Below are 23,827 nucleotides of genomic sequence, written 5' to 3'. Positions count from 1 at the left end.
AATCTTTATTTTTCTGTGCCTGCATAACTCTTAAGAGTGCATGTTTATTTACTTATTTTGTAATTGTATGTATTTGTATATATGTATGTATTTTGTAATTGTATGCAATTGTATGTATGTATTTGTAATTGGTTTTGCACCATTTGAAGGAGAGGATATCTGGTCAGCCCTTTTGCCAGGCGAAACAAATGTGCATGGCCTACACCCGCTGCCTGACAATCCTTCTGTCCTTGCCTTCTTGCTGGCTGCTGGTGCTGACCTACAGAGCTGTGGAAATTGGGGCCTTCAGGGTTTTATCTCAGCCACAGAGCCCCCAGCCCCGTCCTGTACCCTGGGGATATGGCTGGTTCTGTGGAGTCCACGAAGACAAAACTTTTACATTTTTAAATCCCTTTATCAGATGCAACACCATTAAGAGAAACATTTCAGCAAATCCAGAAGCCACACAAAGAGGTAGGGAGCTGTTCTGGTCAGAGAAAAACTTCAATTCTCTTCTGTGTGTGTGTGTGTGTGTGTGTGTGTGTGTGTGATGACTGGGAAATTTTTATACTTCTACTTTGTCTTCACAGCAGTGTCCAGCACTTTTTAGAAGGTTTTTTTTTTTTCCTGCAACAGTACCAGTAAATAACTAATGATATGTTCCATGAGGATAATCTGAAACTAAACCTTATGTTAGCTCCCAAATTAAAATCCCTCACTCCTTCTATTTGGTTCTTGGGCTTACAATCTTGAATTTCTAATATGTTATATTTTTTTAAGAGGAACAGATTGGTTATCTTCATCTCTGAAAACATGGAGACAAGCATCTCCCAACATTATTACAGTTTTTATCTGTCTTTATAGTTTTCAACCCACAGAAGCAAGAGCAAGTATTTAAGGTAAACCAGGAAGTAACAATAATAGTTAACATTTAGTGAGCACTCATGTGCCCCTATCAGGGGTCTGAAACTATGCTAAGAACTTTATGCCCATTACCCATGTATTTCTGTATTTCCCATGACAATGCTGCATTGGATACTAGCACCGTCCTCATGTTAGAGATGATAAAACAGATCAGAGAGGATTTAGTAACTTGCACAGTCACACAGTTTAGGGCCATCTGAACCCAGCGTCTGAACACTTAGCCATGGCTCTCAGCTGCCTGCCTTTGATGAATGGCAAATGGTTGTCTCCCTAGAACTTTTTGAGAAAAAGCTTGCTTGGGATATCTTTGCCAAGCCCATTATAAGTAAATATATCAAGGGCCACCCTGACATGCTTCAGCCAATCCCTTTCCACATGTTTCATATGCAGGAGGACAGCCATGGCCAGAGATGAGTCTCTTATGGAGACCGGATGGTTCTGGCTGTTGGAAACATCGAAATTCGCCAGAGCAGTTGCTTTTTTTTTTTTTTTTTTTTTTAATTTTTTTTTTTTCAACGTTTTTATTTATTTTTGGGACAGAGAGAGACAGAGCATGAACGGGGGAGGGGCAGAGAGAGAGGGAGACACAGAATCGGAAACAGGCTCCAGGCTCCGAGCCATCAGCCCAGAGCCTGACGCGGGGCTCGAACTCACGGACCGCGAGATCGTGACCTGGCTGAAGTCGGACGCTTAACCGACTGCGCCACCCAGGCGCCCCCAGAGCAGTTGCTTTTGAGCAAACTAGCCATTTTTTTCATTGCTAGCCAAACTTTCTGGTAATCGTTTTTGGTGACAAACACCCTGGGGTAAAATTTAGCAATCACACAAACTGGAAAAAAAAAAAATGTAGGCAGGCAAACAGTTTGCAAGGAAAATCACGTGAAACTTAGTGTTCTTTATTCTTTTCTGTTCTCTACCCTTGCCTTCACACAAGGGCTGGTCTAGCGTCACACTAAATCAAGAGGCATCACGACAAAGGTAGGAAAAAGACAGGATTGTTTTGACACTACAGACTTTGATTTCTCCTTCCAGTCCAAATCACTGTGAGAAAGACCCTGATTTGGCTAGCTATTTTTGCAGATGTGGGATTTCTCCAAGAATCTTCAGAAGCAACTTTTTTACAGTTTTTTCCTCCATGCTCAGAAAAATAAAGTCCCTGAAATGAGATAAAGGTCAGCCACCAACAAAGACTTGTAATCTCTTTGCCATCTCCCCTCAGGCAGTTGAAATTTTCCTTCTTTATTGAAATGTTGTGCTCAGTAGAGGTATAAACAAATTGTAAGAGACCATTTATTTAACGGTCTGACAGCTTAACCAAATCCCCTAGTAGCAGGGCTTCCATTATAAGATTCCGTTCTCATATGCCACGGAGGGAAATTCATATTCATAGGAGAGAGTAATCTCATGTGAAAACCTGTCACGTTGATGGTACATCCTCCACAGTTACACTGTTCACGGGGTTTGTGGTGGCACAGCTACATTACCATATTCATGCTGAGTATCCACCATCTCCTTCACCTTGGGAAATCTTGGCATTGAATATAAGCATAGAGCTGATCCTTTATGCAAACACTACCAGTGAATATGGGCTACTTAGCATACATGCCCCCTCTTGCCATAAGGAGCATTAGTATTGGAAACACTGCTTTCTGCCAAGAACTCCGGAGTCATCCTGTCATGAACTATTAATTCAGAGATCAGTCTTCTTGTTGGCAGCTAACCACGAAACCCACAAAGTTGTGTTTAATTTGCTCTTGGAGGATAGACGGTTCTCTCCCTTGAACCGTGCGGGAGCAATGCCTAACCGTGGTGGCCCGGAACACATCTGTACCAAAGCCTGTGAGCAGTACGTACTTTTCATGGCAGTTAATGGCATGGCTGATCCGATCCAGTCAGCTTTACCTGAAAGCAAGGACAAGATAAACACAGCTGAGTGCACAGGCTCTTGGGGGAGATTTGGCTCTACTCTGCAAACTCAGAGCTTTCTATTAACAACAGTTAATATGGTCTCCCAACAGCCTGCTCGCTGGCACAGTAAAAGGATGTGCTGCTTTCTTGGCAACTGGAGAGTGTATATAGTAGCCATGGCAAGAGTTGATGCCTATATTTTTCTTATGAGATGTATACATGTGGCCTGCCTCTTCAGCAATGACTCTTTCTTCTTGTGCCAATGGACCAGTTTGGGGAGAGGATCCACTTCTACTCACTCCTACTCCTGAAGAACTGGGCAGGGGTCCAGCCTGCCTTAGGATAGAGTTTATACTGAGGCTTAAATCAATCAACATATTGTATTTCTCCTGGTCACAGAAATTGGTACAGGAGACTGTATGTGACTTCCTGGATGTTTGTTAATACTGGATGCACCCAAGGCTTTGCTATTTCCTGTTGTATTCAAACTTGGAAGGATGTCACCTTGAGGACTTGTAGAAGACACTTGATGACCAGAGAAGGCCTGTGATTAGACCTGGTATGGAAGAAGCTGATGTGGAGAAAGGAGAGTAATCAGTTTATGGTGACATAATGTAAGGCTAATCAAGCCACATCGGAAGCTGATTTCCCCTGGACTCTCCAGTTTTTATTCAAGTTTTTACATGGGCTGATTTGAGTTATGTTATCTGTCATATATAGCTACAACAATAATAACTAATACAGCCTTAGAAATTACTTTACTTAAAAAATTCGAAGGACGGCACTTGGGTGGCTCAGTCAGTTAAGCGTCCAACTCTTGATTTCAGCTCAGGTCATGATCTCTCCATTCGTGAGTTTGAGTAGAGCCTGCTTAGGTTTCTCTCTCTCCCTTTCTCTCTGCCTTTACCCTGTGCTCTCTCTCAAATAAACTTTAAAAAGTTCAAAGGACAATTATCTAAGTACTGTATGTATTAGCATAGTCAAATTTGCTCTTCACTAGGGTTTTATGGTTTCCTAAAAATATTTTGGGGACCCAAGGAAGATGTGGTATACATATACAATGGAATATTATTCAGCCATAAAAGAGAATGAAGGGGCGCCTGGGTGGCGCAGTCGGTTAAGCGTCCGACTTCAGCCAGGTCACGATCTCGCGGTCCGTGAGTTCGAGCCCCGCGTCAGGCTCTGGGCTGATGGCTCAGAGCCTGGAGCCTGTTTCCGATTCTGTGTCTCCCTCTCTCTCTGCCCCTCGCCCGTTCATGCTCTGTCTCTCTCTGTCCCAAAAATAAATAAATGTTGAAAAAAAAAATTAAAAAAAAAAAAAAAAAGAGAATGAAAACTTGCCATTTGCAATGACGTGGATGGATCTAGAGAGTATGATGAAAGTGAAATAAATCAGAGAAAGACAAATACCATAGGATTTCACTCATATGTGGAATTTAAGAAACAAAACAAACAAGCAAAGGGAAAAAAAAAAGAGAAAGAGTGGCAAACCAAGAAACAAGACTCTTAACTATAGAGAACAAACTGATGGTTACCAGAGGAGAGATGTGGAGGGATGGGTGAAATAGATGATGGGGATTAAGGAGGGCACTTGTGATGAGCACCAGGTGTTGTATGGAATTGCTGAATCACTGTATTATATACCTGAAACTAACATTACACTGTATATTAACTAACTGGAATTTAAACAAAAGCTTAAAACATATTTTGGGGGCCATAACGGACTTTTATTTTTTATTTTTTATTTTTTTGAGGCAGAGAGAGAGAGAGAGAGAGAGAGAGAGAGAGAGCATGAGTTGGGGAGGGGGGAGGGTGGGGAGAGGCAGAGACAGAATCTTAAGGAGGCTCTATGCTCAGCACAGAGCCTAAGGGGGGGACTCTATCCTATGAATCCTGATCTGAGCTGAAATCAAGAGTCAGAAGCTCAACCTACTGAGCCACCCAGGAGCCCCGGGGGGGCCATACATAGCACTCTAAATACACTGTATCAAACTAACAGAGAATAGTAATAATAAATGGTATATTTTATAGTAAATAGTAAATAATAATGCTTTGCATTAGCAAAGTGTTTTAGTTTACCAAGAGCTTTGAGAAACATTATCTTATGATCCTAAACAAAATATGGGCTATATAGGGCAAATTTTATATTATTTTACAGAAAAAAGGTTTAGATGATGTCATGTCAAAAGAACACAGGAGTAGAAATTGACCTCAGCAATCATTGGCATACCCTACCACATTCCAGATGCAGACACTGTATCTCCAAAACTCCAAGAGCCTTCGCTAAAATCACACAGCTAATAGTTTAATTAATATTTTAGGGGGGAAACTTTTGAATTTCTTTGTAAGTTCACCTGCTACATCATATTTACTACCCATAAATCTCTTATACATGGTGCTTGAAGTATAGCTTTTTTGCTCAGAAAGAGAAGCCCTGTCTCACTCATACAAAAGACACATTAAATCTAATTCAGTGCATGTTTGTGAGCCCTGGAAATGTGACTGGGTCAAATACTTGACAGAACATACTTTCCCATCCATATCCATAACCATATACTCTGCCCAAAATTCCTTGCTTGGAAAACGTGACCACAGTTATATTCCTAATGTTAGAGTCAGAAAAGTCGTTCTTTATTGACAGCAGGAGGCTCTCTGCCTAGAGGCCTACCATCAGCCTGCAACTAAGAAAACACTACCCCTGATAACCTCGTTCTTTACCATGGGTAAAGTTACCAGGTACTAGTTACCACCCAGAGATGGGTGATGTCTCTGACATGAATTTAAATACTCTGGATCACTAGATCTCTCCCACTTGCCCCCTAAAATACCTTTTTAAAAAAATTTGATGGTAATTTCTTTGGCTATTCAAATATACTTAATTAGGAAAATCCATGCATTCAATCTTTCAACAAATACTATGTGCCAGGCACTGTTCTAGGTGCTGGAATAAAGTTGTGAGCCAAACAGAACAATGTCTGATCCAGTGGGACATTCATTCTAGTGAGGAAGACAATAAACAAGGTAAGTAAACTGCATAGTTAGATAAAGTGTTGAGAGGGGGAAAAAATGAAGCAGAAAAGGACAGGCTTTCCTGAAATGGTTATATCGGAATAAATAAGGAAGTGAGGGATCTGACCATAAGGCTGTCTGGGAGAGGAGCAATCCAGGTGGAGGGAACAGCAAATGCAAAGGCCTTGGGGCATCAGCACGTCTCAGGTGTGTCTGAGCAAGGAATCAGTGTGGCTTCCCTGGGGTTATGGAGGGGGAGATTAGTAGGAAATGGGGTCAAGAGGTTAACAGGGCATCATTGTGTGGACCTGGCTTTTCTCCCGGATGAGATGGGAAGGCCTTGGAAGGTTTTAAGCGAGGCACATCACGATTAAATTTTATTTCTAATAGGAAATCTCTGGCTAGTGGAGTAAGAAGAATCTGCAGAGGGGCAAGGATAGAAGCAGGGGGACTACTGCCCCAGTGAAAGATGATGGGGAATTGGACCAGGACCGTAGCAGGAGGGTGAAGAGTGAATGCCACATATATTTTGAAGGTACAGTCACAGCAATGGCTGCAAGGTCATGTATAGAATGTGTGAGAGAGGAAGGAGTCAAGGATGCCCCTAATATCTTTTGGCTGAAGTAACTAGAAGACACAGTAGCCCTAAACTGACTACAGGAGAAGCTGGTTTCAGGGAGAATGACACATTAAGTTTGAGGTGCCAATTCAACTGGAGATGTCAAATGGGCTTTTGTTAATTTAAGAGAAAGTTCTCGAGTGCATATACAATGTTGGGAGTCATCAGTACAGAGATACACCTAAAGCCATAATACTGGAAACATTCACCAAGAGAGCAAACGTAATTCTGAAAGTAGGCAATACCATGGCTGAGCTCTGGCAAAGTCCAAGATTTAGAGTCTGGAGAGATGAAGAAAAGCCTGACCAATGAGGTAGGAGGAATACCAGAAGAACCTGGAAGCCAAGAGAAGAAAGTGTTCCAAGGAGGAAAAATGGCATTGACTTGGTCCAAGACTGCTCATAGGTCAATTAAGATGAGGTCTGAAAAGTTACATTAGATTTGCAAAACTATAAGTCATTGGTGACCTTCAGCAATGTCAGTGGAGGAATGGGACCTCAAGTCTGCCTGGAGTGGGTTCAGGGGAGAGGGAGAGAGAAGCATTTGGAGGTTTCAAGAACAGATGCCTCTTCAAAGGGCTTTACTCTAATGGAAAGGAGAAAAATGGGGTATGAGTAGAAGAGGAAGAGGGGTCACAGAGGGATATTCTTAAGGTGACAAGCATTATGCATGTTTGCAGATTGATGGGAAGGATCTTGCAGAGGTGGAAGATTTGAAGGTGAAGAGAAGTGGGAGAAGGACTGCCCAAACATCCTTGGGCAGGACTGAGGGACAGCATAGTGCCCAGCTGAAGACAGTGGTCACAGGCAGGAGCAAGACCTGGTCATCACAGTGGCCAGAGAGAAGGCAGAGACTCAGAGGCAGGTGGGTTGGTAGACATAAGGTAGAACCTTGTGACACATCTCTGATCACTCCCATTTTCTTGCGGAAGCAGTGTGTGCTTCATGCAAAGAGGTTATCATTCCACATTTTTACAAAGCTAAGGAATGTCAACGTCAAGAATTTTGTGAGCGGGAGCCTAACAAGAGCTGTGTTGCTATTATTTTGCACCTAAGTTATCATACTCTGAAGAGTAGAGGGCTCTACCACCCTAGGACTAGGCCTGTCTTTCTAGAAACAAATTCCTGATATCCAGATTAAGTGGTTCTGAGGAAGTTGCTCATACCTGATTCTGTCACTCCTGGGAGAAGAGACACCAAACCTTCCATTATCTTGATTTTTACCTGTGCCTGCTTTTTCTCTCTTCTGCAAGGTTCCCCCACTCTGTCATGTCTTTTCAGATGTCCAGTAGAGCATGGATAGAGGCAGTAGTAGTGACTAGCAGACCAAAAAGAAACCCTAGGAAATTCCAGGCAGGTGCCTGCCTCTTAGTGGTTTTCCCAGATTTATACTGGACTTGTTCCTGATCATTTCTCTCCGCTCAATAAAAGTAAAATAATCCTTCTCATGTTTTTTTTTTTTAAAGACCTGCTTAAGTCTCTGAAAGGACACTCTATACAACTATGATGGGTGTATTATATACACTCTTTTCTCAACTTAGAATTTGAGGTTTTCAGTGTCCAAGATGGGTAGGGAAAGGAAAGGAAAGAAGGTTTGTTATCTCATCCAATTCTGACAGCTCTATGTGGTAGGTATTATTATCTCCATTTTATAGATTAGGTTCAAGGAGAGTAAGTAACTTGCCCAAAGCCACCCACTAGTAAGTAGAGGACCCAGGCTTTAACCCTGGACTCTCAGAGCTCAGGGCCATGTTCTTTTCATTATACTTTTTTCTACAGTCAACTAGGGAAGGCAAATGCTGTGTCAGTAAGTGATAAAGGATTTTCCTGCCCTTCCCCTAAGCTGGCTCTCTAGACAGTCCAGAAACCCCTACTTCTGTTCTTGTTCTGTAGGGTCTATTCCACAAAGAACCTTTTGTTATACCATGGGCATTCAGAACATTGCTTTCTGCCAAGGTGACTTTTAATTTATCAGAGGTCTTTCTGGTATATAGATGCCCAAACTATTTGGTTACTGTGTTCTTAGCCAAAAAATCAGTTAGGGAAGAAGTCTAGGCACTCAGCTGGAATGTGAATCTGCTTTTTTTGTCTTTGGGATTCCTTACTTTCAAAAACAAGTTCCATCTTACCCCATGGCTGTGTTGTTTTCCTGCTCTGAGTGCTGTGTCCCAAATATACCTCTTCGGCATTCCAAGTGGACATTTCCTACATGTTATGGATCAGCTTTTCCAAGCACATGATCTACACTGGACACTCTATTTTCTTTTCTTTTTTTTAATTTTTTTTTTATTTTTATTTTTGGGACAGAGAGAGACAGAGCATGAACGGGGGAGGGGCAGAGAGAGAGGGAGACACAGAATCGGAAACAGGCTCCAGGCTCTGAGCCATCAGCCCAGAGCCTGACGCGGGGCTCGAACTCACAGACTGCGAAATCGTGACCTGGCTGAAGTCGGCCGCTTAACCGACTGCGCCACCCAGGCGCCCCTATTTTCTATTTTGAGAGTTCCCCGCCCCTTTCATTAGCAACTTTAGTGAGAAGATGGAGGCCAGGCTGTCCTGAGCAAAGGTCCCCAACTCCTTCACCATTTGCATCAGATCTGCCTACCACTCATCCTGTCCTCTTTTCTCTTATCTCAGAGGCAGGAAGCAATGGCCCTCACCATTTCCCTGAACATCTTTTTACTTGTGTCCTTGATCTTACTTCCTCTCATCTCTTTGGTAATCTCCTCTCACATTCTCAAGCTCATGGTCAACCTAATGTCTAAGTAGCTCCCCTTTTTAAAAAGTCTTCCTATTGTTTTAAGCTAACACCCCATTTCTTAAATTTTACTGCCAAACTTTTTGGAAGAGAGGCTAACCTCAATACCTTTGCTTCCTGTTATTGCAACCCTCCCTAACTGTTTTATCAAAATCTTTCATTTGGGATGTGGCTAGTGGGCTCCTAATCACCATGGCAAATGGCATGCTTTAAGTCTTCATCCTGATGTGAATCTGCAAAATGAAGGGTGTTGGCATCCATCAGGCCTGGGTACAAGTCCTAACTCTGTCACTTCGTAGCTTTGTTAGGAGCTTTAATATGTCTGGCATACAGTAAATAGTTTACAAATGCTTATTATTCTCCTCATGACTATTATTAGCTGTCCTTCCTTTGGAAATTCCTTCATCCCTTAGCTTCTCTGCCACTGACCTGTTGGTTCTCCTCCATGCTCTGATGGTTTCCTCTAAATCATCTCACTGGCCTCTCTTCCTTCAGGGGCCAAGCTTCTGCCTTTCCTCTTTTCCTTTCCCCACTGTGTTCTTTGCCATAGGGATTTGATTCATTCCCACAGCCTGGCCTCTCCCCTGGGTGAGAGGTCCATCACCAAACCCCAACAGTGACTGTTCTGATTGGCTGGAGGTCTCCCTGCCTCCCTGCTCCTAATGGAGGCTTGTCCTTAGTGCCACTTCCTTTTCAAAGCCTTGCATTCTCATCCATATTTGGCCAGAATTTTCAGCTCTTCCTTGGGAGCTCTTTCTTTATAAAGACTCCCACTTGTGTGAGTCTTAGTACATGTGTTACTACTTTGAACTATAGTTGAGTGTGTGCATTTCTGACTCCCTCATTAGACCACAAGCTCCTTAGGGCAGGAACCATATTTTAATCACCTTTTTTTTTTTAATGTTTATTTATTTTTGAGAGAGAGAGACAGCATGAGTGGGGGAGGAGCAGAGAGAGAGGGGACACAGAATCCGAAACAGGCTCCAGGCTCTGAGCTGTCAGTACAGAGCCCGACACGGGGCCCAAACCCACAAACTGCGAGGTCATGACCCGAGTCGAAGTTGGATGCCCAACCAACTGGGCCACCCAGATGTCCCTAATCACCCTTTTACTCTCACATGCTGAGTGTGGTATATTTCTCATGGTAGGCTGAACTTACTGGAACAGACAGGCAGCGCAAGTGGGGTCTGGTAAGTATTCAGATACCCAAGCACCTCTCAAACTTGACTCCAAGTTATGGGACGGCTCGGGAAAGGCAGCAAATATCATTGTTCAAGAGAAATTAAAGGAGCAAAGCATAAAGATGAACTAAGTAGAAGAGACATGGGGGCTGAAGAATCCAGGAGAGAATGGAGAGAAAAAGAGAGAGAGATTTTATTGTTTCATATGTGGTCTTTAAATTGTAAAGTGAGACAAATGTCTTTAAATACAATTAGAAAACGTAGGAGTGCCAGGGTGGCTCAGTCGGTTGGGTGTCTGACTTCGGCTCAGGTCATGATCTCTCAGTTGGTGGGTTCCAGCCCCTCGTCAGGCTCTGCACTGACAGCTCAGAGCCTGGAGCCTGTTTCGGACTCTGTGTGTGTGTCTCTCTCTCTCTACCCTTTCCCCGCTCGCACTCTGTTCCTCTCTCTCTCTAAAATAAACATTGGGGCACCTGGGTGGCTCAGTCAGTTAAACCTCCTACTTCAGCAAGTCACGATCTCACAGCTCGTGAGTTCAAGCCCCGCATCAGGCTCTGTGCTGACAGTGCGGAGCCTGGAGTCTGTTTCAGATTCTGTGTCTCCCTCCCTCTCTGCCCCTCCCCTGCTCACATTCTGTCTCTATCTGTCAAAAGTAAATAAACTTTAAAAAAATTATAAATAAAGTAAAACATTAAAAAATTAAAAACAAAGAAAATGTACCATAAGACATGGCTTTTGTTTTCTTGATGAAACACAGTAAATAATAAGATACACCGAATCATACTAACTCTAAATATCTATTGAAAAAATGTTAAATGACCATGTGAGAAATAGTGATAAATTATATCTAGAATACATATATATACCTCTTTGCTTTACTAGCCGTGGTACCAAAGGGGGAAGGGGAAGCAATACATTAAATTCTTTTTTTTTATATCAGTTTTCCTCTCTTTCTCCCATTTCTCTTGGCATTAACAGTATAAGTTATAGATGATTTAGCTGAAATCCCACAGTCTGCTTTCCTCATGTGATCATTTAAACACAGGCCAGATGCTAACACAAGCCCTACTTAGACAAGACCCTCTCCACTCTTGAGAGCCCTCCTAGAATGTTCCATGGACAGTTTTAGAACTTTTATTTTTAAAAACTGGCATACAAAACATTTTCCACAACAGAAAAGAAACCGACAACATCTTATTTGCAGCAGAAGGAAACACCCTTGGGAAGACGTCTCAATAACACATTTGGGTGATGGCAGATCACAAGACCCTTGGCTCCAGAGTCAAGATATCAGGTTTCAATCAAAAATATATAGACTGGATATGAATAAACCCCAGTGAAAGCTCACGCTTCTCCACTGGCTGGGGATTCAGATGGGAGATCAGTAACATTTGCAGATGACTCCAGAAAAACAAGGATTCCCATCTGCAGACAGATGAAGAGAAGGAGGAAATTTTCCTTGGATGCTTTGCCTGAGAAGCACTAGAAACAAAACAGTCTATCACATCTTTCTAACAACATCAGCTGGTGCTCTCTTGCCAACAGCTCAATTGGTTTAAAATGCTAAACTTGGAGAACTGCACCGCCCATCTCAGAGGTCTGCAGGCTCACTCCTGCCTAACTAAGGGGTGGGGGGAGGGGAGGGGGAATGAAGACAGGAACTTAAAGTGACGTCCTAGCATCAGCAGGCCCTTCTGTTCTGTTTTTGCACCCACACGCAGAAGACAGTACAATAAAATAGTTATAAATGGCAACATGTTTTCAACCCTATATATTCCATCCTTGCATCCAGACCTGCTCTCCACTCTGCTCTGCCCTGCTCTGTGCAACAGGGGCTAACCAGTACAGACTGCACCAATTGGGCTGCAGTAGGGGAACTCACGGGCAGGAGACTGGACAGTGAGAGAAGGGCGAGGCCTGGGTATTTGTTGCCCCAGTCCCCGTCCCTGCCAGAATGCAATGCTTTGGCTACTTCACTACTAAAGGCCACATCTCCTGTCAGACGTCCTCTCCATACATCCACTCCTTCTGGATTCTCCAAACCCCTTGTACCTTCATGTCTAGGAGTGGCAAGAATTAGCAAGAGTCCCTGTATTAAACACCCCTAAAGTTACTAGTTTGAGTGTACCATCTGCTTCCTGCTGAGTCCCTTACTGAAAGGTGGGCTAACAGTGATGGATTATTGGTGGCTTCTCCCAGGAGTGTTGTATTGATGCTTTGAAGACTTGCGCACAGATCACAATGAGTGCTGTGATTCTTTGTTGTTATTGACCTTGGGCATGGCAGGAAGAGAAAAACCAGCAAAAATTCCATCTATTTCCTACCCTTAGATCTTTATCACAGTGAATCATGACTGGGCCAGAACTAACTTCATTCTAGAGTCAAGTCTTTGATCTTATAATTTAGTCAAGGCTTATTGATGATTTTCATTTTCATGTTGCAGATATTCAAATGTTCACGCCAATATCAAGAAAGGGAATTATGTATAACTAGGGTGATATTTTAAACTTTAAAATTATATTGTCCTTTAGAACTAACAACCAGCAGATGAGACTTAAAAACAAAATTCCAGTTTGATTCAAGTTTTGTTCTATTGTCTATCCTAGGTTCTGTGTTTTAGTTCTTCTCCGTAAGTCTTCCCATTTATAGAACAAGATCCTAATTTCTTTTTACAAATTTTTTAAATGTTTATTTATTTTTGAGAGACAGAGACAGACAGAGCATGAGCTGGGGGGCTGGGGGGGGGGCGGTAGAGAGAGATCGGGAGTCACAGAATCCGAAGCAGGCTCCAGGCTATGAGCTGTCAGCACAGAGCCCGACACTGGGCTCAAACCCATGAGCCATGAGATCATGACCTGAGCTGAAGTCGGATGCTCAACCGACTGAGCCACCCAGGCGCCCCACAAGATCCTATTTTCTTTAGTTCTCTTCATTTCCCACTTGAAGTTATTTAATCCTCCTTAAGAAGGCAAGTGTGTCCTAGAAACTAGAGCGAGGATCGCACACTGATCAAACTCTTTTAAGTCAAACTTGACTCTTTTGTGTGTGTGCCTTAGTTTGTCTTTTGGCAAAGTGAGAGATAATGAGAGTTAATGCCTCTGCACTTTAATAGACCAAGTCACCCAAAAAGCTGACAACGCCTCTGGGTTCATGGTGATCCCAGATGTACTACAAAAAGATTTCATTGTTATATATCATTCAGCACTGTGCCTTCTAAGAGACAGGTACAGCAGAAGGTAGTGTCAAAAATACTTCTTTAATTTTAAAATATATTTGACTGTAAATGAAATAAGAGGAAATGTATTCATCTGGACATGAGATGTAAATACAGATTTTTTTTTTTAAAGGAAATGTGTTCTTGAACTGTCAGTATCTTTCAGCCAATTGTTTGATGAGCTTATGGTTCTGTCAAGACTCTGCTCAGATGATTTATTATTATTATTTTTAACACTGAAACACAATTTTTACTGTTTCTGAGACAGAACAGGGGTTTGGATCATGAATAAAGATCAGGACTGCAGAGCTAGGTGGGAATGATCCATCTGCCTTTCCCATTCACGACACATCTAGAATTCATTCATTCAAAAACATTTCTTAATAAATGTTTAACTATAATACAGTGTAGGTAGCATTATTAAGGTCTGGACACAAGCTGTTGGAGCATAGATAATGCAGCAGTCAGTTCTGGTGTCAAGGGTAAACAATAAAGGCAGACTCGCACTTACACTGGTGATTGAAAGATGAGCAACAGTCATCAGTTAGACACGTGGATGAGGAAGCAATTCCAGGCAGAAAGAACAGCATGTGTAAAGGCCTAGGAAGGGGAGAATGCCTGAAGTAATCGTGGATAGAGACTGGGCCAGGTGGTCAAAAAGCCCCGTGTGCCATGCTAAGGAGCCTGGACTTTGTCCTAGGGACAATGGGGAACCTTTAAAAGTGACCCAGGAAAAGGGCATAATCACATTTGTGTTTTTGAAAGCTTATGTTGATTGAAATTTGAATGGATAGGAGGGAGGCATGGAAACTAGATGGGAGGTCACTAAAAAAACCAGGGTCCGGGACAGTGTGGGTTTGGATTAGGGATATAGCGCTGGAAAGGAGAGAGAAGAGATATACCTGATGGGTACTTTAGAGGCAGAAATTAGTCTAGTACTTGGGCTTGCTGGCCAATTGTGTGTGTGTGTGTGTGTGTGTGTGTGTGGGTATGGGGGGAGTGAAGGAGAATGAAATGAGTCAGAGATGGTTTTGAAGTTTCTAAGTAGTGAACCAGAAGAATATGCTTATAGGGAGGGAAAAGGAATTCAGCTGAGGGTATGCAGTTTGTGGTTGCTGGGGCCATCCAGGTAGAGATAGACAACTGACAGACGAAAGATGAGGCCAGGGCTCAGAGCCAAGTCAGGGTTGAAGGTGTAGATTTGGGAAATCATTATTTCATCAACATTGATGTCATGGGGATGGGTGAGAGCACATAGAACAAAGACACAGAATGAGAAGAAGAAAGGAGAAAGGGTGACTAGGTATTTATCCAAGGGATTCAGGTATGCTGTTTCGAAGGGGCACATGTACCTCAATGTTCATAGCAGCACTATCAACAATAGCCAAAGTATGGAAAGAGCCCAAATGTCCACCAATGAATGAATGGATAAAGATGTGGTATATATATATATATACAATGGAGTATTATTCTGCAATCAAAAAGAATGAAATCTTGCCATTTGCAACTAGGTGGATGGAACTAGAGGGTATAATGCTAAGCAAAATTAGTCAGAGAAAGACAAATATCATATGACTTCACTCATATGAGGACTTTAAGACACAGAACAGATGAACACAAGGGAAGGGAAGCAAAAATAATATAAAAACAGGGAGGGGGAAAAAACATAAGAGACTCTTAAATACGGAGAACAAACAGAGGGTTACTGGAGGGGTTGTGGGAGGGGGAATGGGCTAAATGGGTAAGAGGCATTAAGGAATCTACTCCTGAAATCATTGTTGCACTATATGCTAACTAACTTGGATGTAAATTAAAAAATAAATAAATCTTTTTTTAAAAAAACAAAGGAGAAAGGGAAAAATCAGAGTCCAGTGGCCCATATGCTGTGCTACGAGGCTCTCTTGGATAAGGTTTTGCATCCCCGGACTTTAGAATTAGTGGCCTGGATCTCCTCTCCCTTTCTCCTTTGCTGTGGCCTCTTTGGGCATAGCTCTTTGTGCTTGGCTCTGACTCCTGGAACCTGGTACTCCTTGGCTTTCTCTCTGGCACAGGTCTCTGGCAGTGGCTTTGCTCCATGGAGCCTCAGCTTATGCCCAGCACCGCCCCCTCCCTTCTTTCTTTGGAGCATACAATATCCTGGCCCAGTTGGCACTCTTACTTTTTCTTCTTCTGGTTTTGTCTCTAACATAACCCTGAGGTGGGGTTGGGGTTTGGTAAGAGGAGAGCAAAGTAGATAAATATGAAGGTGGAGGTACAGGAAGTCGGGTTAATGGGGTCCACTCCTGTGACATCCCTTGCTGAATCTGCATCCTTAGCCCATGAGACCACATCCAGACCAAGATTTCTGGGCCCTTGAAAGCTGCTCACCCAAGAATTCTTGAGACCTTAGATCCATTTCCCAACCTCCTTCCAGCTTCTGATAAAGTGTGTGTTTAAACTGCCTTGGCTACATCAAAAATAAAACATTTCTACGAATTAAATACTTTCTGGATTCCTCGCCTTGTCTCTGAGTTTGCTTTTGAAATACTAATTAGCCAGCGAAATATGTGCTTTGTGTTTCCAAAAAAAGAAAAAGGGGAGACCTCTTTAAAAATAGCTAGCTCTGGAGGGAAGCTGCAACTAAATGTCTGTGTATTCCAACAACATTTAGCAAAAGCTAGCTCCTGTCCTCAAAAGAGGGGAAGCACTGCATGAGAAGTCTCTCTCATGGGGCAGGTGACAAAGAAAGGCTCTGGACTTTTTTTTTTTTTAATATTTATTTTTGAGAGGGAGAGAGACAGAGTGTGAGCAGGGGAGGGGCAGAGAGAGAGAGAGACACAGAATCGGAAGCAGGCTCCAGGCTCTGAGCTGTCAGCACAGAGCCCGATGTGGGACTCGAACTCACAAATTGTGAGATCATGACCTGAGCCGAAGTCAGATGCTCAACCAACTGAGCCACCCAGGTGCCCCAGCAATGGACTTTTAGAACTAGAGACTGGATTACATAAAATAGTCCTCAGTGTGGGAGCAGAAGCTCAGTCGAATGACTCTGAGCAGTGCCTAGCCCCGAATCTCATAGGGTAAGCATGCCTGTACATGCCATTTTAACTGAGCTAACACCAAAGCTCTCCATCTCATCCTAATGGATGGCAAAGGTTGTTCTCTCCTTCCATTTGATGAATGGCTGTGGCACCACCACATTTGTCTTCCAACTGGCAGCAATATTCAAGTTAGTGATAACGAGGGTCTTCCTAACCAGGAAGTCAAACGCTCTAGTGAATTAGTTGAAGGCCACTGCATCTGCCCAGCTAGTTCACAAACAGTTTACAGCCCAAGGAGAATCCTACTGGCCAGGGGCACACGATAGTAGGATTTCACGCAGTAGTGTTTCCAAAGATATCAACCCATAAATAATGACCACAAAAACTCACCATCTTCTTTTATTAATGCGTAGAATGATACTATACTGAGTGCAGAATTGAGCAAAGCAAAAAAAAGCCAAATCTGCCTTCTCATTTGGAAGAACTCTAGAAAACTGGAGTTGTTGCCCCCTTCCCCCACTGCATACCATTTGGGGGAAAAGTTCTGCAGCACCAGCAGATAGTTGCATGGATAGGTAAGTACTGCCTAGTGGCTATTTACAAATTAAGGTAGTGGATGGGGAATAACAACACATATTCAAAAAGAAAAGAAATACAGATTTCAAGATGAGGAACCATGTTACTAAGGAAGAATGTCAGGCATTTGGTCCCAGAAGATAGAAAATATAGACCTAATAAAGTCAAAAGCCACAATTATGGTTTTGTGCTATTCAATATCATGAGACTTTTAAGTCAATGACCTCCAAACCTGAATATATTTCAAATAGGAATTAGAATTACCACTCACTGGCAGGAAAACACAAGTTTCTAGGAGCAGTAATGCCTATGCCTGTATTTCTCAGAACCTATTTCACGGCAAACCAGTAGCCACACCAAAGATGTAGCCCTGATTCTCCCTACTAAACTTCAGGGACAAAGCAGCATAGATGGCCTCCTGCATCCCTCGGCCCCTCCATCTCTGAGGGGCATGCTTAATAGAATGGCTGAAGGATAAATGGGCTTACGGAGGTTCTGTTTTTTTAGCTTCACAACATTTTTCACTATGAGAGCCACAATCGGCATTTTATTTAAATGTAAGAAATTATAGGTGTGGTTTTTCTTCTCACCAATTCATTCATTCATTCTTTGCTTGCTCATCTTTTTAAAAAGTCCGTAAATTTATTAGGTACACTCTGCATACTAAATACTGTGCTAGATGCTAAAGAATCCAAAAGGAAACCAACAGCACAAAAACACAGTACCAGCCCTAAAAAACTGCATCTTTGTTTTCATTAACCCTAACTTTTTGTATTTCCTTTAAGCATGGAGGCAATAAGCCACAGTGGTATCAGCAGTACCTCTGATTTTGTCACCAATAGAAATCACAGATATATTCATAACATTTTTCAGTTATTGCAGACATCTTGACACAGTTTGTACTTACCACTTCTTCAAAATGATAGTAGTTAGCTAGGCCTACTGATAAATATTATTACTTAATACGATCAAAAACAAGCATATGCATTGCACAACACATTTGTTTTTAACATTTTAATGGCTGTATTTTGATATGACTTGTTTCATTTGCAATCCCATTCATTTTATGTTAAGTATTTAAAAACATTAAGGAAGGAGTTTATGGGCTTCTGTAGGCTGCCAAATATATCCATGGACCAAAGAAAGGTCAAGAATCCCTGGTCCAGAGCTTGAAGGCTTTGGGACTGGTCAATAATTCACGGACTTCTGCTGGGCTAGATATGCTGAGAAGGATGTGACCTATTCCAGGGACTCCATAAATAGACTAGGACCAAAAGGAAATGGTTGACTGCAAAAGAAAAGCAGAGTTTGTGCTTGTTTGGTTAGGAAGCTTCTGGCCTCCTTCCCAAAATAGTTGGCCTTTATAGATCCACTCCCTCACTCAAAATGTGCTCTGAGCTGGTTTCATTTATTGCTCTTGGGGAAACTGTGCAGATGAGAACGAGAAGCCACGGTGATGATGGTGTAGACCGACCCCAGAGTAGGGTGCTCTTCAGAGTAATGTTACTGAGCAGACAGTTTAAACTGCTTGTGAAAATCAGTTATGATGAGAGGAATGTAAAGCAAATGGCCGAATTGCAGAATTGTCTCTGGGAAGATCTTTTCTGTTCCTGAATCCAGATCCTGGATCTAGATGTGACCACAGGCTTTGTCCTTTCTCTGGGGTCACGGAACCTCTCTGTGTTCATGGAAGCATTTCCTTTTTCAGCCTCCTATGGCTGAAAAGGACAAATGGTGGAAATGGATATTCGGCCTTCATGCTCACCCTCTCTCATTCTTTAGTTCTACATCTTGTAGCTGTTCTTGGGCGGCAAAGAACAAAAGCTACTACGTGAATTTCCATCCTTAAAAAATGAAGAGTCGACTCTGGAAGGTCAAAACCCTGTAAATTCACTTCAAGAAATCTATCCTACCAAAATCTCACTCCTCTGCACAAGACTGTCCATTAAACACTGCCTATGATACTGAAAATGGGAAACAACCTAAAAGTCTATTAAGAGGCAACTGGTTAATTAATTATGGTACACCCATACTTAAGGAGTACTTCAAATGGTTGAAAAGAATGTGCCAGTATGTACAGATATTCATATTACATTTCACTGCAGAGAAAAAAAGAATTGCAGAATAGTGCATACAGTGGGATTACACTTCTCTTTAAAGTATTTATGAAACCTCACATATGTTTGTAAGTGTCCAGATGATGACCTAAAACATGAACCCTGAACTCAGTGCTTACTTTGAAGGCTGAGAGTGGAATTCGGTGGTTCAGAAAGGAGGAAGATGAGAGAGTCAAAGAGAAATTTTCACTCTTTACTGTAATATTTCCACACTGTTTGAAGTGCAGAACTGCTTTCGAGATTCAAAATATAACTGAAAGAAAGATCACATCAGCTCTCGCCATGTGTAATGGTAATTATCAGGTAATCGAATTAAAAACTTCATTTGTTAAGAAAACCATGCTGTATCAGAATGTTAGGATACCCAAAATAACAATGTCTTAGACAAGCAAGGGCTATAGTTCTTTGGAGGTAGACAATCTAGGGCTAATTTGGCAGCTCTGTTTCCAGTAACTCTTCCCTCTCCCAGGTATGGTCTCATCTTTGTGGGATCTAGGATGAGAATCAACTTATCCCTGTTCCCAGAAGCACAGTGGAGGAAAGGACAAAGAAGGGAGTCATGTGGGGGGCAGACTCAGACCCACTATCTTCATGTTTTCCTAAACCACTGGCCTCTATATTCTAAAAGAGTGTAATGCATGGTGAGAGACCATATTCTCTAATAGGAGACAGTGATACAAAGATGACACCTTGAGACTCCCTGCTGCTGACTCTAGACCCTCTTCTCAGGGACTTTCCTTCTTTTCTTCCTTCACTCCACCTCCCTTGTCTCCTGCATTCCCTTTCCTCCTTCTCCCCGCCTGCGCACCTCACTTTGGTTAGCCAAGCAGGCACCAGCTCACAACGCAAGAGTTTGCTGATGCTGAGGTTGCTTTGGGGGCTGCTGGATCCCATCATCAGAGGACAGGGGTCACAAATGAAGGCTTCTTGTCTGAGCAGCATTTGGAATCAGCTCTCAGAGAATGAGACAGAAAGAAACAAAGGATGAAATTTGTGGCCATTTGGCCAGCTACAGGATCTGCTCCCGGCTGCAGAAACAGGTGACTGGTGTGCATGCGTGTGTGTGCATGCGTGTGCACACGTGTGTGCATGCGTGTGCACACGTGTGTGCGCATGCGTGTGTTTATGTACGTGTGCTGTTTAACGTTTATTTATTTTTGAGACAGAGAGAGACAGAGCATGAATGGGGGAGGGTCAGAGAGAGGGAGACACAGAATCTGAAACAGGCTCCGGGCTCTGAGCTGTCAGCACAGGGGCCTGATGCGGGGCTCGAACTCACAGACCGCGAGATCGTGACCTGAGCCGAAGTCGGCGCTCAACCGACTGAGCCACCCAGGCGCCCCAATACGTGTGCTGTTTATATGAAATTTTAGCTACTTCATCTCTCAACATCTCTCTCTTTCAACCAAACCCCTGAAATGTTTTATTACCAACACCTCTCTAATGACATTTTACTTTCTCTTATTTTCCACCTTTATTAGGATAGAATTGACATATGACATTGTATTCGTTTCAGGTGTACAACACAATTATTTGATATATGAATGTATCGCAAGATGATTACCATAATGATTTTAATTGACATCTATCACCTCACATAGTCACATTTTTCCCCCCTGTGATGAGAACTTTTTAAGATCTCCTGTCTTAGCAACTTTCAAATATACAATAAATATTGTTAACTAGGGTCACCACACTGTACATTATGCCCTCACCCATTCCCCGCATCCCACACCTCCTGCCACTGGCAATCACCAATTTGTTCTCTGTATTTATGAGTTTAGCTGTTTTTTATATTCCACACATAGGTGACATCATATAGTATGTCTTTCTCTGTCTGACTTAACTTCACTCAGCATAATGCCCTCCAGGTTTGTCCATGCTGTTGCCAATGCAGGATTTTCTTTTTTTCTGTGGCTGAATAATATTCCACCACGTACGTGTGTGTTTGTGTGTGTGTGTGTGTGTGTGCGTGCGTGCGTGCACACACACACCCCACGTTTTCTTTATTCATCCATCTGTGGACGCTTAGGTTCTTTCCATGTCTTCGCTATTGTGAATAATGCTGCGATAAACATGGGGGTGCAGATATTTCTTGATTTACCTCCTTGGATATATACTCGGAAGTGGAGTTACTGGATTTTACTTTCTCTTGTTGTAGTTCTTTGAGCAGCTGTTTCATCTCTCCTTGTAGACTATAAACTTCTCGAAGGTGGAGACTATTTTGTTGCATCTGTGTATGTTTGACATCTAGAAAAGTGCATGACGTGAGGCCAGAGCTGAAAGAATGAGTGCACCAAACATTACTGAAATCTAAAGTAATGTGCGGGTGGCTAACCTCCAAAAAAGGGCAGGTTACAGCTGGGCAAAGATATTGTGCTGCCTTTTTGAATAAAAAAAAAAAAAAAAAAAAAAAGGAAGAGGATTTTAAACAGGAGGAAAATGTGAAGAAATAAGGTCACATTCTGGCACATGCTTCCACCTGTCTCCTGGAGTCTCCCCTCATTGCGAGAGCCGGTGCCTTCCTCTTCCTTTCTCAAGCTTCTATTACACTGATGGTCTGTCCCAGGGCAATAGTGCATACTCTGGATCAGTGTGGCTTCCAAACATATTGTAAACTCTTCCAAGGGGCACCTGGGTGGCTGAGTCGGTTAAATGTCTGACTTTGGCTCAGGTCATGATCCCACGGTTCATGGGATCGAGCCCCACTTCAGGTTCTGTGCTGACAGCTCAGAGCCTGGAGCCTATTTCAGATTCTGTCTCTCTCTCTCTGTCTCTCTCTCTCTGTCAAAAATAAGTAAGCATTTAAAATCTTTCGAGTTGTGGACCTTGCCTGATACTTCTGTAATCTCTTTTCACAGTGCTGGGAACATAGTAGATTCTCGATAAATAAATTTTCCTTTAACTGATGATTAAATAATCTCTTGATAGGTTAAATATAAATATGGTTAGAAAAAGATAAATAGGAACACTGCAATGAACCCAGTCTTTGAAGATAAGTCTTCCTTTCCTGTTTTATTTTTCCAGAGCACCTACCACCCTCTAACATACTATATAATGTAACTTATTATATTTTGAGCCTGTCCATCTTCCCACTAGAAACTGGAGTCTCACACATGGCTGGCCGGGTGTGTAAATTGTAACAGTCACTTTGGAAAATTGTCTGGCAGTGCCTCCCAAGGTTACTAAAGCTTATATAATACTGATAATTCCACTCCTAAATATGTATACACATGGGAAAGGAGTGCATAAGTGAAACCAAACAGACTTAAGAATTCTCTTATCAGCTTTATTTACAAAAGCCGAAAATGGAAATAAACCAAATATCTGTCAGCAGCAGAACAGATAAATAAATACTGGCATCTTCGTGCAACGAAATATTACACAGCAATAAAGGGAACAAAATAGTGATGCATGAGATCGCACGGGTGATTCTCACAGAGTTCTTTTTTAGTAAAAGAAGCCAACTACAAAAGAGCAACACAAAAGAATATATACTATATGATTTCATCTTGGTGAATTCAAGAGACAAAACTAGCCTATGGCAATTGAAGTCCAAACAGTGGTTAGCTCTGAGTGGGAGTGGTTACTGATTGGCAGAAGCATGAAACACCTTCTGAGATTTGGGGCATGTGCTATTTCTTTATCTGGGTGGTGGTTACACTAGTGTGTACACCTGCAACAACTCAAACTATATCCTGAGTATTTGTGCACCTTTCTGCATATATGCTGTACAACCACTTTCTAAAAGTTAGGAAAAAGAACAGAAGCCCCATAGGGTCTGGTTTCATGAATAGATATTCACCGAATGCGCAAAGGCACCATGTTTGGGTTTGCATCCTACTCGATCATCTTTATTTCTGCCCATGTTTTGTTTGTAGCTCTTGGAGGAATCATGTGAAGGAGGAGTTTGTGAATACCAAGGCTCAGAGAAGTTAAGTACCTGGCTCAAAATAAGCCAGCTAGGACGCTTCCCAGGTCTGTGCTCTTAAACCCCTGTTCTGTTGCTTCACACTCTGCTTCACGAAGAGACGGGTGACAAATATGGGAATGGAGGCAAGACCAGGGAAGAGGAAGACCATATTCATGGCTCTTAAGCCACGTAGGTAATGGAGAAGACGGCCAGGGAAAGGAAAGGGTGAGCTTCCAGATTCAAAGGAGCTGCTGTTGGATACAGGCTGTCCTGTGAGAGTTCTTTGATCCCAGGGTCAGCGACAGTGGCCATAAACACTGTACACACACAGTGAGGGAATCTTTGCTGGGCCCAGAGCTTGCTGTCTCAGCACTGGAAGTCAAACACGCTGATTTTTCTAGTGGAGGCCAGCCTAGCCCACACCTCACCTCGTGCCAAACGGGACTGTAGCACAGATGATGAGAAAGCAAACAGGTTCTGAGCAACTGAGAAGAATTCAGATATCTGTTTACTGCGCTCTCCTTCCTCCTCCCTTTGCCCAGTTTCATTTTCTAACACAACTTAAGTGAAATGAAGAGATACCCTACAGTTGGCAAGACACAGCAAGGGC

This window comes from Lynx canadensis, chromosome B3 (genome assembly GCF_007474595.2).
Source record: "Lynx canadensis isolate LIC74 chromosome B3, mLynCan4.pri.v2, whole genome shotgun sequence".
NCBI classification, from domain to species: Eukaryota; Metazoa; Chordata; class Mammalia; order Carnivora; family Felidae; genus Lynx; species Lynx canadensis.
Note: the sequence above shows the minus strand (reverse complement) of the source record.